Raw genomic sequence first — 13535 nt, forward strand, 5'->3', positions numbered from 1 at the left:
TGTTCAAGCATCTTCAGGGCCATGAGGGATCTATTGTGATCTACTGCTAGAGAAGCTTAGCAATATGTTATTTGCCAGCTGTACTGCCTGACAGCTGGCTGAGAGCTTTGGCCATATAGTACTGTACATTGCTGTATCCTGTGGGACTTAATGGCGATTACTAGAAGGCATATCCATAAAACATATACACCATAATTCCATTTGGTAATTTAGAGCACGAATGTTCTAATCAAGTAAAAAATAAATCAAAGCACACAGCATGCACTTGTTTTTGTTCAAGATAAGTCAGCTGACTGTGGAAAGAACTAACAAATCTTACTACTGAGAAAACCTATTCAATAATTCAAATCAGTTTGACCTTACAACCTTCCTTTGTAAAGGTTAATGAAGACAAAAAAAATGACTTCTCCCCAAATGCAGCCCAAGTGCTATCTGCAAACAAAAACAGGACATATAAATGAAGCACAAATATAGCATCCACCTATATTTTGGTCTTCTCTTTTTATATGTGGAACTCATATAACCTTGGTGCCCACCTTGAAACTTCTAGATGGTACAAGTGACTCCTATTCCTATCCATGCAGGAATAAATGTGTTGCTCTTATTTTCATTCTGTGTCTATAGACACTGTTTGAAAATTGTCCACTGAACTGAATCAAGCAACTCTCTAAGCCACAGTTTCCTCATTTGTAAAATGGGTAAAATAATACTATTAGTACCTACAGTATGCAAAAAGGCTGGTATGAGGCTCAAATGAGATAATATGTGTGAAGTTCTTTGCAGACTTTAGATGTTAAATAATTATTAGCTCATATTAACATTATTTTGGATGGTGATAGAATAATTTCTCCAAAAAGTCCTAATGCAATGCTGCATCAAGGTATGGGATATATATATCAGAGTCCTCTGAAGCCATTCATGAGAAATGTAAACTCTAGAAGAGTCTACTATCCTGCAAAGGCTTCCAGTGTGACAACATGTTATAGCTGCTTTCAAAGGATCAGTCTCATTAAGTAGGAAGAGGTTTGCCACAAGCAGGATGGTTATTTTATGATAAATCCTTTAGCCATGGTTTTCTATGAAATGAAGAATAATGTGAAATGAGATTACATCTTATGTAATCCCTTATGTGTTTATAATAACAATGACCAAATGGCAGAAAATAGGACAGAGAATTAGAATTTCAAATTTTAGAATGTCTATGAATATTAACTTAGCTATTAGTACTTTAAATATAAAATCTTTGGTCAATGACCAAAAACTATGGAAGCAATTGATCACATCGATCTTGACATCACCTCCCCTCAAAAATCAAAAATAGAAGATGATAAGAAATTGTAGCTAAATGTAAAGATGGCTAACAGTTTCTTTTTCAAGAGGAAAATGATGGAGATAACAGTGTTAGTTTTACCATATGTCCAAAGGTAACAACAAATATTTGATGGGACACCTGATCACCACATATTGCAGTGTACAAGATAAGCATTTACAAAAAGCACCAAAAAATTGTGTCTTATGCACCAAGACATTCAATGAAGAACTGGATAAAAACCTCCAAGTTTAATCAACATATACCTCAATACTCTGTGATTTCATTGTGAACATGGGAATGGCAACATAGTGGAAAATGTTGGTAAATATGGCATACAATTATTAAATTATAGAGGCCAAATGTTTTTAGTTTATGCAAAAACCCCACACCAAGACATCACAAATACTTTCTTTGAGCTAAAAGTATGGAGATGCTAAACATAGCGAGCACCAAATAACAACCCCGAAAATGAATGTGATTATATTCTAATGGACAGGAAACAATTGTTACCAATGTGGGAGCCATTTAAGAATTAGTCATCTGTGTACAGCCAAATAACTAAACTGTTACAGCAAAAATAAAAATCAACCAAAAAAAAAAAAAAGGTAGCACAGTACAGTGAATAAAGTACTGAACTGAAATCAAAAAGACCTGTGTTCGAATTCTGCTTCAACTACTTACTAGCTGTATGACCCCTAAGCTTGTCACTCAGCTTCTACGGGACATTTATTTGAAGAGGAGATTTGACTTAATGACCTCTAAAATCACCTCCAGGAGAGTGGCCATGTTGCGTCAGAATATAACAGGGAGGCTCATGGTTGGCTTGCGCTGGTGGAACCATATAGATGATGATGGAAAGAGTCACTGGGTGTTTGAGGCTCAAAAGGAATTGAAACAAGAGAAAAGGACCTCTTCAGAAGCTGAGTCACGAACTTTTTGGTTAGGATTAATTTTCTGTCCAATTATGTGGGTGATATTCACCTTTAGTGCTTCAAATTGAAGTGGTTGGCAGTAGTCACCATGGGTGTGGTACTACAAGGAGCTAACTTGTATGGCTACATCAGATGCAAAGTAGGCAACCAAAGCAATTTAACCAGCATGGCTACCACTTATCTTGGAAAGCAGTTCTTGAAACAAAACATTAAAGATGATCAGATATCTAGAAGGTAAAGAGAAGAAACACATCTTGTTGTATTGAGGAACAACTGAAGAGATTGTCTTGATCCTTTTGGAGTCAAGGAAATATCTCGGGGTGGGGGAAATCATTAGAGATTTTTCTCATTTAAATAATTTTTTATAGGAAGATGTTGCTTTTGGCATAAAATCTGTCTTAGGATTCTTTTTTTTTTTAAGGTTATTGCCTCAAAACTGAATAGGGTGTGCATATTCATAATTTTAGAAGAGGGGAAATGATCTAAAATAGGAGTTATGTTGAATATTAGCTTGCATTTCATAAATCATCTCCACTTGTACAAAACACTATATATCATGGTGAAATTTTCCACCTAAATTATAAATAAGCAAATAAAATTATATGCCATACCCAATTTGTCAGTACTGTTAAATTTAAGTAATTTTAATGGGAGGTGCTTATTTTGGTTTATTCAGCAAACTGTTCATTCATGTGCTATTTATTATATGTAACTTGCTATAGCAATCTGTAGAGTTTATATTAGTGTGTGTGTGTGTGTGTAGGTACATATATATGTGTATAAATATGTATGTATGTATGTATGTATAGTTTCTATGCTTCTAATTAGTTGAGCTATAGCTGTACATTTCACTTTAAATTCTTATTTTGGAAAGTCATACCAAGCATAATGAAAATTTCAGTGACACAAAATGTAGACATAATAATGAATTACTTTTTGTGTTAGGTTGAAAATAATTATTTATTGGCATGGTAAATGCCTAAAGTCACATTTTGTTTTTAGAATTTCTTTTGTTATTGAGAGAAGAGGAATATTGGAAATTATAGGATTAAATTATAACATACTTTAATTGTAAAATGTATTTTACTTAAGTAGTTCTGTAAATTTTAGTTGTATACTCCGCCTGAAAAGATTGCTTTATGAATACATGTACTGGGAAAAAAATTAAGATTTTATTTAATTGGGTAAATTGCCTTTAGTGACAGTTATGATGCACAATCATTTTGGTGTATTCTTTTTAGAAAATTTTCTTTTTCTTAAGTGGGAAATATCTTTGTAATATCTGATTAATTAAATATTTCTGCCCTGCAGAGTGATTATACACACACACTCACCTGGTACCAGAGAACACATTTAGTCAATCTATCTTAAGTGCTGGGGATACAATGAAAGGCAAAAACTAAAAATCAATCCCTGCCTTCAAGGGGCTGATACACTCTTTTGAAGCAAACATTTTACCCTCCCTCTGAACCCATTCAATTAGGCTCTAGGCATTCTCTCTGGCAACCTATAACTTCCTAGTAATAGAAAGGGTGTTGGATTTGGAGTTGAATCTTGACTGATTTATCTGAACCCAGACAGTTAACTTCTCAGGACTTCTCAGGGTCCCTCCGAAGTTTAAATCTGCAGTCATATGTATCTGAGTTTTGTTACCTTTTAGTGTGGGCTTTACTTATATTCTTGTATAAAATGTGCATATTTTTCTTCTGCCCCTACATTCTTCACTCTATATCACTTCATCAAGTTCCTCCTATGTGGCTCTGAATTTTTATTATTGTTTTCTATGATGTAATAATATTCCACAGTCTATTCCACAATTACCCAACTGTTAAAAACATTTGTTACTAAGTTTCAAAATTACTGCCAATAGTACTGCTATGAATTTATTTGTGCATATGGTTTTCCTCTTGCTGAAATTTGTGGTATAAATACTATGTATATTTTATATATTATACATTTATATGTCAATTCTGTATATTGTCTCTGAGTCAAAGGGCATGAACCCTTAGTAACTTCTCTTTGTTAACATTTTTTTCTAAATATGCCAGTTTTGTATTAAGGTGTCTTATTTCTCACAACTTCGATAACATTGAATTTTCATATCTTAACCAACCTGATGGTATGAGATCTCACTTGAAAATTTTTTAAATTTGTATTTCTTTGGTTACTAGTGATTTTGAGCAATTTTTTGACCAGTATAACTTGGATTTATTTTGAAATGAATAAAATAAATTGATAAAGTTGAAATAAAAGAAAATAAAATCACCTCTAGCTCTAAATCTATGATTCTAACAAACAGCAATTGTAGCAATTCCAATCTGACTTATTTAAAATAAGCTACTGATAAAAATGCAAAATGAATTAAAGAAGATACAAAGAGACAATCACATTTTCCTAAGAAAGTTTAAATAATGGAAATCAATCACTACAATGAGAAGGTTTAAAAACATCACCTAGAAATCACCTTTGCTAACAAACTCATGTTCTCCTTACAAGCAAAGAGTTGGCAATGGAGGGCAACAGTTTAGAATATACACTCATTTGTAAAACCTTGGAGAGCAGGATGGTAGAAGATTTATGACCAATGCTGCTGTATCAAACAGAAAAAAAAACTCGTGAAGGGATAAATAAGTTTACAGAACTTTTGGTGAGAAATGGAATTAAGCTCAGTGACAGAAAAACTCACTTAAAGATGAAACCAGGAGGGCAACAGGCAGATCAAAATGAGAAAGAGACTTCTATAACAAACTCTTTTCTCTCTAAATTACAGGTGACACACAACATTTGGACTCAGATGTCACAGAGCTTGATGATGGAACGAGCAAGCAGAAATGGCACTAAAGAAAACAAAAATGAAAAGAGAAATTGGAAACAGACCTTGATGAATACAGAGTAGGTCGATACTAAAGGCATCCCAAATTTTAAGTGTAAAGATGGGTAATTTCTCAAAATATCTGAGAGGACACCAAATGCTTGTAAAAATCACTAGCAATGTCATTAACTATAAAAGGAGACTGAAAGAACATCACTTCTCTTCCAGATCACCGGACCACAGGATGGAAGGGTAAACACTCTCTCCAGACCATATCAAAAACCCAACACAAAGCAATAACGTACTAGATGTAGAGCAATTACGGCTAAATCCACAGATTAATTAAAGAGAGTACCATAACAAAACAAAATCTTTATAAAACAACACTTATAAACTCTAGTCCGTAAGGCACTCAGCACTCTTCCCCCACCAGTCAGCAGGCTTTTCATAGGGTTATCAAATTGATGTAAGGGTTTGTGGCTAGTGTCCATATTATGATTCCCTCCTGCTACAGATGCAGAGACTGCCCACACAACCTCACCTCCTTGACCGTCTCTGCCATGACACAATTACAAGACACTTACTCTGCCCAGCCAAGTGAAGAAGAAGGTGAAAAGTATGTTGCCTCCTGTCTCAGGGCACCCCTTGGGTAGGAACCCTCCTGGCTGCTGAAAGTCTGACCAAAACACCCTCCCTTTCCTCTCCTGACCCTGGAAAAAGTGTCAGTTACTGACATCCCAGACATGGAAGAAAACAAAAAGATGCAAGACAGGAATCGGAGCAAAGGACCAGAATGTATGCGTGTGCAAGGCCTGAAGGACAGGGGGCTGAAATTCAGCTGAAGCCAATCTTGTCCCCTCATAGGCTAATCAGGTGAACCCTAAAACCCACAACATAAAATAAGACTTAGGCAGCTTTGTAGTGTATTCTCAGGGACGTACCCATCAACAAACGTGGGAGGAGTCCAAAGTTGGTGACAGTGAAAGAAGACTTTGCCAAAGAATTCAACAGAAGAAAAATTCACTAAAAACCCAGAATATGAGTGGATAAATTAACAAAGAAGTTCTGAAACTAGAAGGAAGAAGAATATCTTCAAAGAGATGACAAAATTTTCTTAACCAACATTACAAAGCAAAGTGAATGAATATCTAATAAAATACAAAATCCTGCAGGCTTAAGGAGGACCTGAGTTCAAATCTGGCCTCAGGCACATGACACTTACTAGCTGTGTGACCCTGGGCAAGTCACTTAACCCTAACTGCCTCACCAAAATAAAATCCCGTGGCTTCTAAGAAATTGTGGAACAAGAAGAAATTCCAGAATGGTTCAAAAGAGAAATAAAGAATGCATATAGGTCAGAACTTAGAGCTCTCAATGTACAAATAAAAAACAACTAGCAGATTAAAAAACTGATATACATAGAAAATAAAGGGAAAAAAGAGAAATAAACAGATGTGGAATGCAAAAATACTGAAGTAGAAGAATATGGGAAGTAAAGAAGCAAAAGGCAACACATGATCTCTCTACAAGATTAAGTAATGGACCTTGGCATAAGGATCATAGATGTCCCAGAAGACAAATTTTAGAAAAATATTCTCAATTCAAATACTCAAACACATTTATGATCTAATAGATTCAGAAGTTCTCTCTGATGATGCCAATAGGCATCCATCCATGTCAACACCATCATGCAAGAAATAATCCAAGAGTGGGGCACCTAGGCGGCGCAGTGGATAGATCACCGGCCCTGAAGTCAGGAGGACCTGAGGTCAAATGCGGCCTCAGAGCAAACACTTGACACTTACTAGCTGTGTGACCTTGGGCAAGTCACTTAACCCCAATTGCCTAAAAATTTAAAAAAAAGAAAAAAAATCCAAGAGAACTGCCCAGAACTTCTGCACCAAAGAACCAATTAACGCACAAATCATTTCCAGAAAACAAAAACAAAACACAACTGTGCTTTGAGTTCTAAAGCATATAGTTGTTACATTCAACAATTCCAAAGATAAACAACCAATTCTTCAAGTAACTAGGAAAAAGACCTTGAAATATAAAGGGAAAAATGTGAATAACAAAATTATTCTACTCCCAGCAAAAACTGCAGAAAGGAATGAAGTATTGTAGTCTGAAAAGCAAAGGAGAGCAAGCTGCAACCCCAAAAGAGAAGAGTTATTCTCTGTAGAAAGAGAGATTCTAACTATCCACATAGGGAAAACCAAGCAGATGAATATGGTCAACTGTACAAACAATGATACACAGTTATATGGCCAGCCCACAGTGGTGGTTTGTCACTACACATATCTTGCACAGACACTGGATGTGAACAACTTGGGCTCAGAAATAAGTAAGAGGAGGAAAGGTAGCTTGATTGCTTTGTGAAATTCTGCAGTGCTTTTAATGATCTGAAGTTTCTCCTTGAAACAAAGGGCCCTCAATCTTCTTGAAATGATGCTATATTTTTCAGTTACGGAATACCAAAGTCTCTGAAGAATTAATCTGAAGAATTAAAATTACACGTCAACTAAAAGGCAACGGAGAGATCCATGGTGGGCATGAGCAGGGTACAACACATGATAGTTAAAGAATTGGGCAGTAAAAATGGCACAAATTATGTCATTAAAGAGTTGTATGAGCAGCAAAGACAAATTTACCATGTAATCATAATTATATCATGGGAAAAACTTCTGCAAAATGGTTAATTTCCTTGCCCTTTTTAAAAGAAATAATAATGATAAGCATTTACATAGCACTTTAAGCTGCACAAAGCACATTACACATGCTATCTCATTTGAGCCCCATAAAAGCCCTATAATTAGCTATTATTATTATTATTATTATTATCCCTATTTTATAGATGAGGAAACTGTGGCACAGAAAAGTTAAGTGATGTTCCCAGGGTCACACAGCAAGTAATTCAGTAAGGAATTTAAAAAAATAATAGTGCAACGGAATATTTGTAACATTGTTAACAGCATTTCTATTAGACTATAGCAGCTAATTTGGAAGTAAATAATATCTTTCAATCTTACAAGTTATTATTGCCACTATTAAAACTTTTCAAATTATTTTTTCTGTTAATATGAATTTGATTCTCATAAGAGAATCTAAAGCATGCACATTTAAGAGAACATTTTAAAATACTTTGCCAAATCTCTCTTCATTCTCAGTCCTATATATTCATATAAACCAAAATGGTACATAAGGAATATTTATATATTACTTAGGTGAGGGCTTTAATTAAAATTAAATGTTTTTGATACCCATTTCCAATCTAATTTCTCCCAGAGCTACTTGAGCTTCAATGCTGTTTCTTGCTTTCATCACTCCCCGCCAAACTCTCATATTAAAACAAGCCAAAAGTTCCCTCTCACTTTTCTTATGCGGAGGAAAAGGAGAAACAGAGTCACATTAGTCTCCTTCTTAAGCCTGATAGAGCTTGGCAGTGCTAATGCAAATGAGACCTTAAGACATGTCAGAGGCAGGAAAAATGAGCCTATTACTTTATTATCTTGGTTCAGAGAATGCTAAAGTTGAACTGAACAAAAACATACTTATCTCCATAGTGAATGAAAATGAAAATAAAAGTTGTTTTGTTGCTGTTTTGCTATGACAAAATCAGGTCGTGGCACTTCTGTTCTGTGGACAATCTGGAGGTAGGAGGCAGGGGAAAACTTCCAGTTATACTACCAAAGGCTCCCCAACAGAGAAAACAGCAGAGACAGCACACAGAAACCACTGTTCTATTTTTCCTCACAACACTATTAGATTATGCAGTTTTGCATCTTATTTAGAAAGTTCTGTAGGAGGGCAAATCCAAATTTCTTCCAAAATGTTACCCAGTACACCTACCTGTATTTGGTAAGGACAATAAAATCATTCAATCATGTAGAAGAAAGCAAGCAATGATCCAGGAAGAAGTTTTCTAGGCTTTGCGTCATCTTTTCATTCTCTGTGTTTTTCAGAGAGATCCATATTATTGGAGGAATTCATAGGGTATTTTTCTATAAGGAAGATGCCTATTCCATTCAGTGATAGAGAAAGCATTAGAAGTTAGCAGTGCTCTTTCTACAGCGTGCTTCAAATACAAATTCTTTATCCCTCTACAATTTTGAAAATTAGCTAGTATATTTTCATGGTGGTGATGGAGTACTGTCTGACTCTCTGTGACGCCATCTGGGGTTTTCCTGGCAGAGATACTGGAGGGGTTTGACATTTCCTTGTCCAACTCATTTCGCAAATGAGGAAACTAAGACAAACAGGGTTAAGTGACTTACCCGGGGTCACACAGCTAGTAAGTGTCTGAGGCCAGATTTGAGTATCACCCAGCTGTCCCTTTTGTTATAAATGAGGGAACGGAGGCTCATATAGGCTAAATAACTAACCCAAGGTTATTAAATTAAAAAGCTGAGGTGCTACAACGAGCATTTCTAAATGATTGCTCAACCTTTAAAAGGGATAAATAATCAATGTATGGGTAGATGAGGGAGTTAAAAACTCTTGTTTCAGGAAACAGATCCACTTTCATCCTGCATTCTCATACATCCAAATATAAACAGAAAAGTTGATCGTTTATTGCCCACTGTGGATTTTCCAGAATATAAAAACCAAACCTCCTAAAACTACTTAAATCTTCGTAAAAAAGTGACCATTCCCCAGCAGTTTCTGCCAAATATAGTTTTCCATAGCACTGAGGACACTCCTTGTTCATATGACAAAATACCAATCAGCAGTAATCTTTCTTTGTTCTCAGTGAAAAGGCCAAATAGTGCCATAATGGGGAACGTGATTTTCCTTACATGGTTTCTAGATGGAGCTATGAGAAAAATAAACAGCAATTTATCTATAAGGCTAGAGTGCGCTGAATGTAACTGTGGGCAATAAACTTTGCTGATCCTTTCTCCACAGCACTATACTCATACTTACAGAGGTGTATATCTATGGTGCAATACCAGAACACTGAGAATCTAGAACAGGGGTGCTTAATCTGTAATCCATAAACTTGTATGTGTACAGCTGTATATATGTGCGTGTGTCTGTATATATGTATATATAATATATATACACATACATACACACACACGCACATATATGTATGTGTGTAAATATCTTCTTCATCATGACTAATTACCTTTGCAATCTTATATATTTTATTTTATGCCTTTAAAATGTTCTTCTGAGAAGGGTCCATAGGCTGTAACATGTTGCCAAAGACACATGACACAAAAAAGGTGAGGAACTTCTGACTTAGAAAATGGATATATACATGGAGGCAATAAATTTTATCTGGGTGGCAGACTTTGTACTTACACAATATTCTTTACCAGTTTTCAGTAGATTACTTGGATATATTTTTAAAAAGAGACAGTAATATCACTACCTCAACAATTCATAAGCCATGTTTCTCAAAAACTATTAAACTATTTAAAATTATTCTTAAAACGTCCTTCAAAAAGAACAGGTTTGGGTTCATAGTTTTAGGTTTCAAAGGCCCTCAGAGAAGCTCATATTGATATAGCAGTTTATGTCTTATAAAGCAATTCCCTCACAATAAGTCTATGAGATAGGGAGGAAGCCAGTGAATTATTTTAAGTAGGAAAGGGGCATGATGAGACCCATGCATAAGGAATGTCAATATAGAATCAGTGTTAGGTATTTACTGAAGTACTCCAAAACTAGAAGCTAAAATATTAAGAAGAAGGCTATGGTAAAAGTGAAAGGCAGGTGGTACTGTGAGCCTTTACTAAGATGGCAGAAGGATATAGGTGAGAGATTATGGAAGAAAAATTATTAAGACTTGAAAACTGATAAAATACTGAGAGTGAGATAAATAATAATCAAATGTAATTGAAAGAAATAGAGAAATCAGAAAGCTGCACAGATTTGAAGGTACAGATGATAAATTCTGTTTGGAACATGCTACATATAAGACACTAGTGGAACATTCAATTATAGGTATCTACTAGGATTCTGGAAGCAAGAATCGTTTTCATTTTAGACTTGCTACGTTATGATATTCCAAAAGAGTAATTTTATAGACAAAGCAAATACTTAGCATCTTTCACCATCACCATCACCATCACCACTGTTTCAAAATAGTACTTAGAACCAAACATTAATGCTCTATATTAAAAGTATAGTACTGGAAATTGGTTATATCTGATCTAAATAAATTCCCTAGTTATAATTTTGAAGACGAAACTTCTGGATCTATTAGCACATGAGTGTTAGCCATCCAATTTGTTGTCCTTTTCTGAAACCACTAGGGAACTCCTGAGATACACAAGGGTGTAGAAATCACTGGGTTTTGCAATCTCCAAGTATGCACATAGGGAGTGAGTGCATGAGGTATCAGACACACCATGCAATTCAGCTGAATCAGAGCACTCCTCAAAGTACTGCTGTTCTTAAATGGAATTCTCAATGTGCATTTATCAAACAGAAATCTCAGCTATAAATCAATGGAAAAACAGCCAATTTGTCTCCAAGTCAACAATATTCTTTGAAAAACAAAAAGGAGACAAAGAACATTTTTTAGAAACTCATTTAATTAAAGATAAAACTTGAGTTTGATCATGCTATTACTGAAAAGACAGTTAATGATTCAGTCCAATAAACCTTCCTGTGCTGGCAGACATCAGCTTGTTTGCCAGAGATCAAGGCTCCATATATAACTGAAAGTGTGAAGTTCCACAGGGTAGAAGCCCAAGAGTAATGCTATTCAACTGGGGAGAAAGGAACAAGTTATAAGATTAGGAAAACAGACCACATGACAATAATAGATACAGGTTCTTTGGCACCCAAAGGATATTTGTTGGAAACGTACTGGATAACCAGATTCTTTAGAAAACAATTTAAAGAAAGAACCTACAGTTTCAAGAGATGAATTTTCAGCAGGATCAACAGTGAAGTGAACAGTTACAAACTCTGACACATTCCCTGGAAGGAATTCCAAACAGTGCATGTTTTACCAACTCATGTGCGCACTGTTCTGCTCCTTTATGCATTAAGTCTTTTGCAAGTTACTCACTTAGCTGCCATTCAGCAAAGTCCCATCATAGCATCCACAGGAATAATAGTGCAGGCTAAACATTTGTATTTTTTATGCTACAACAACAGAACAACAGAAGATTTTGGTGAGGTGAGCAAAAGGCCATATAGAACATATTCAGTTAACTCACATAATTACATCCACTTTTTAAAGTGTATCATTACAGTAACATGTGACTGTTTCAAAGGACCATGCTAAGAGATTGTTAAAAAACACAGCAATTCTAGAAAGAACGAGTAATTTGGTAATGAAACAATATTATGAAAGGCACCAAAATTACATACCCTTTTAATGATGCCACTGTGCCAGGTCTCCAAGTAAGGATATGTGATTAGTACATAAATGATGTCATACATTAGAAGTCAAAGAAGGAACCCTTTCAATCAATCACTCAATAACCATTTATTAAGGGCTGTTTGCCTGCACTGTCCTAGGAGCTGGGGATACAAAAGCAAAGCAAAAAAGAGTCCCTGTACTCAAGGAGCTCAAGGTCACCTTCAATGCGGGGAGATACACACACACATTTACACAGAGTTATACATGTAAGGTACATACAGATTAAATGGAAGGTGACCTTACTGAGGAAGGCACAAGCAGTTGAGGACACTAGTAAAGAGTCACTTGAGTTTTGAATGGAGCCAGAGAAGTTCAAGGCAGAGACAAGGAAGCAGAGAATTCCAGGCTTGGGGGACAACCATAGAGATGACTGCTGTAGTGTTTTGTGTGATGAAAGGAGATCATTACCTACAGTTGGATCATTGAGCACATAGAAGGGAAAAATATGTAACAATACTGGAAAGAGAGGAAGGGGCCACATTTAGAGAAGTTTACATGAAGGATTAAGAAAAGGCCATGACATTCGATTTGGCAATGAAGACATCGTTGGCAACCAAGAAGAAGGTAGTTTCAGGTGAATGATGAGACTGGAAGCCAAACTACAAAAAGCTAGGAAGAAAGTGACAGGAAAGGAAGTGGAGGCACTGATCACAGATGTATTTCTCAAGGAGTTTAGTGGAATAGAGGAGAGCTATAAAATAATAGTTAATGGTGATGGAGACTCAAGGGAAGGTGTTTTATGTCTGGGAGCTGACCTGAGTGTGCTTGTAGACATTAGGGAAGGATTTGATAGAGAGGAAAAGATTAAAGATTCGAGAGAGTGGAGATGACAGTAGGGACGATCTGCCAGAGAAGATGGGAGGCAATGGCATCAAGGGCACATATTGCTGAGTTTGCTTTAGGAAGGAGGACAGAGACAGAAGTGAAGGAAGATATGGTTAGAGGGGTTAAATGTTCAAGTGATGTGAGATGAGGGTAGGAGAAGCCAGATCTCCTACCCAAATGGCCTCAATTTTTATGAGTATGAAAGTAAGTATGAAACAAGGTCTTTAGCTGAGAGAGTAAAGGATGGAGTACCATAGTGGGCTTGAGGAT

At 35.8% G+C, this 13535-nt stretch overlaps 1 pseudogene; it reads left to right on the plus strand.

The window, feature by feature from the left end:
• The first annotated feature begins 2114 nt into the window (after positions 1 to 2114).
• On the plus strand, positions 2115 to 2534 carry LOC114045024 (annotated as a pseudogene).
• The last annotated feature ends 11001 nt before the right edge of the window (positions 2535 to 13535 follow it).

The sequence above is a fragment of the Vombatus ursinus genome, unplaced genomic scaffold, assembly GCF_900497805.2.
Source record: "Vombatus ursinus unplaced genomic scaffold, bare-nosed wombat genome assembly UNPS02014776.1, whole genome shotgun sequence".
NCBI lineage: Eukaryota > Metazoa > Chordata > Mammalia > Diprotodontia > Vombatidae > Vombatus > Vombatus ursinus.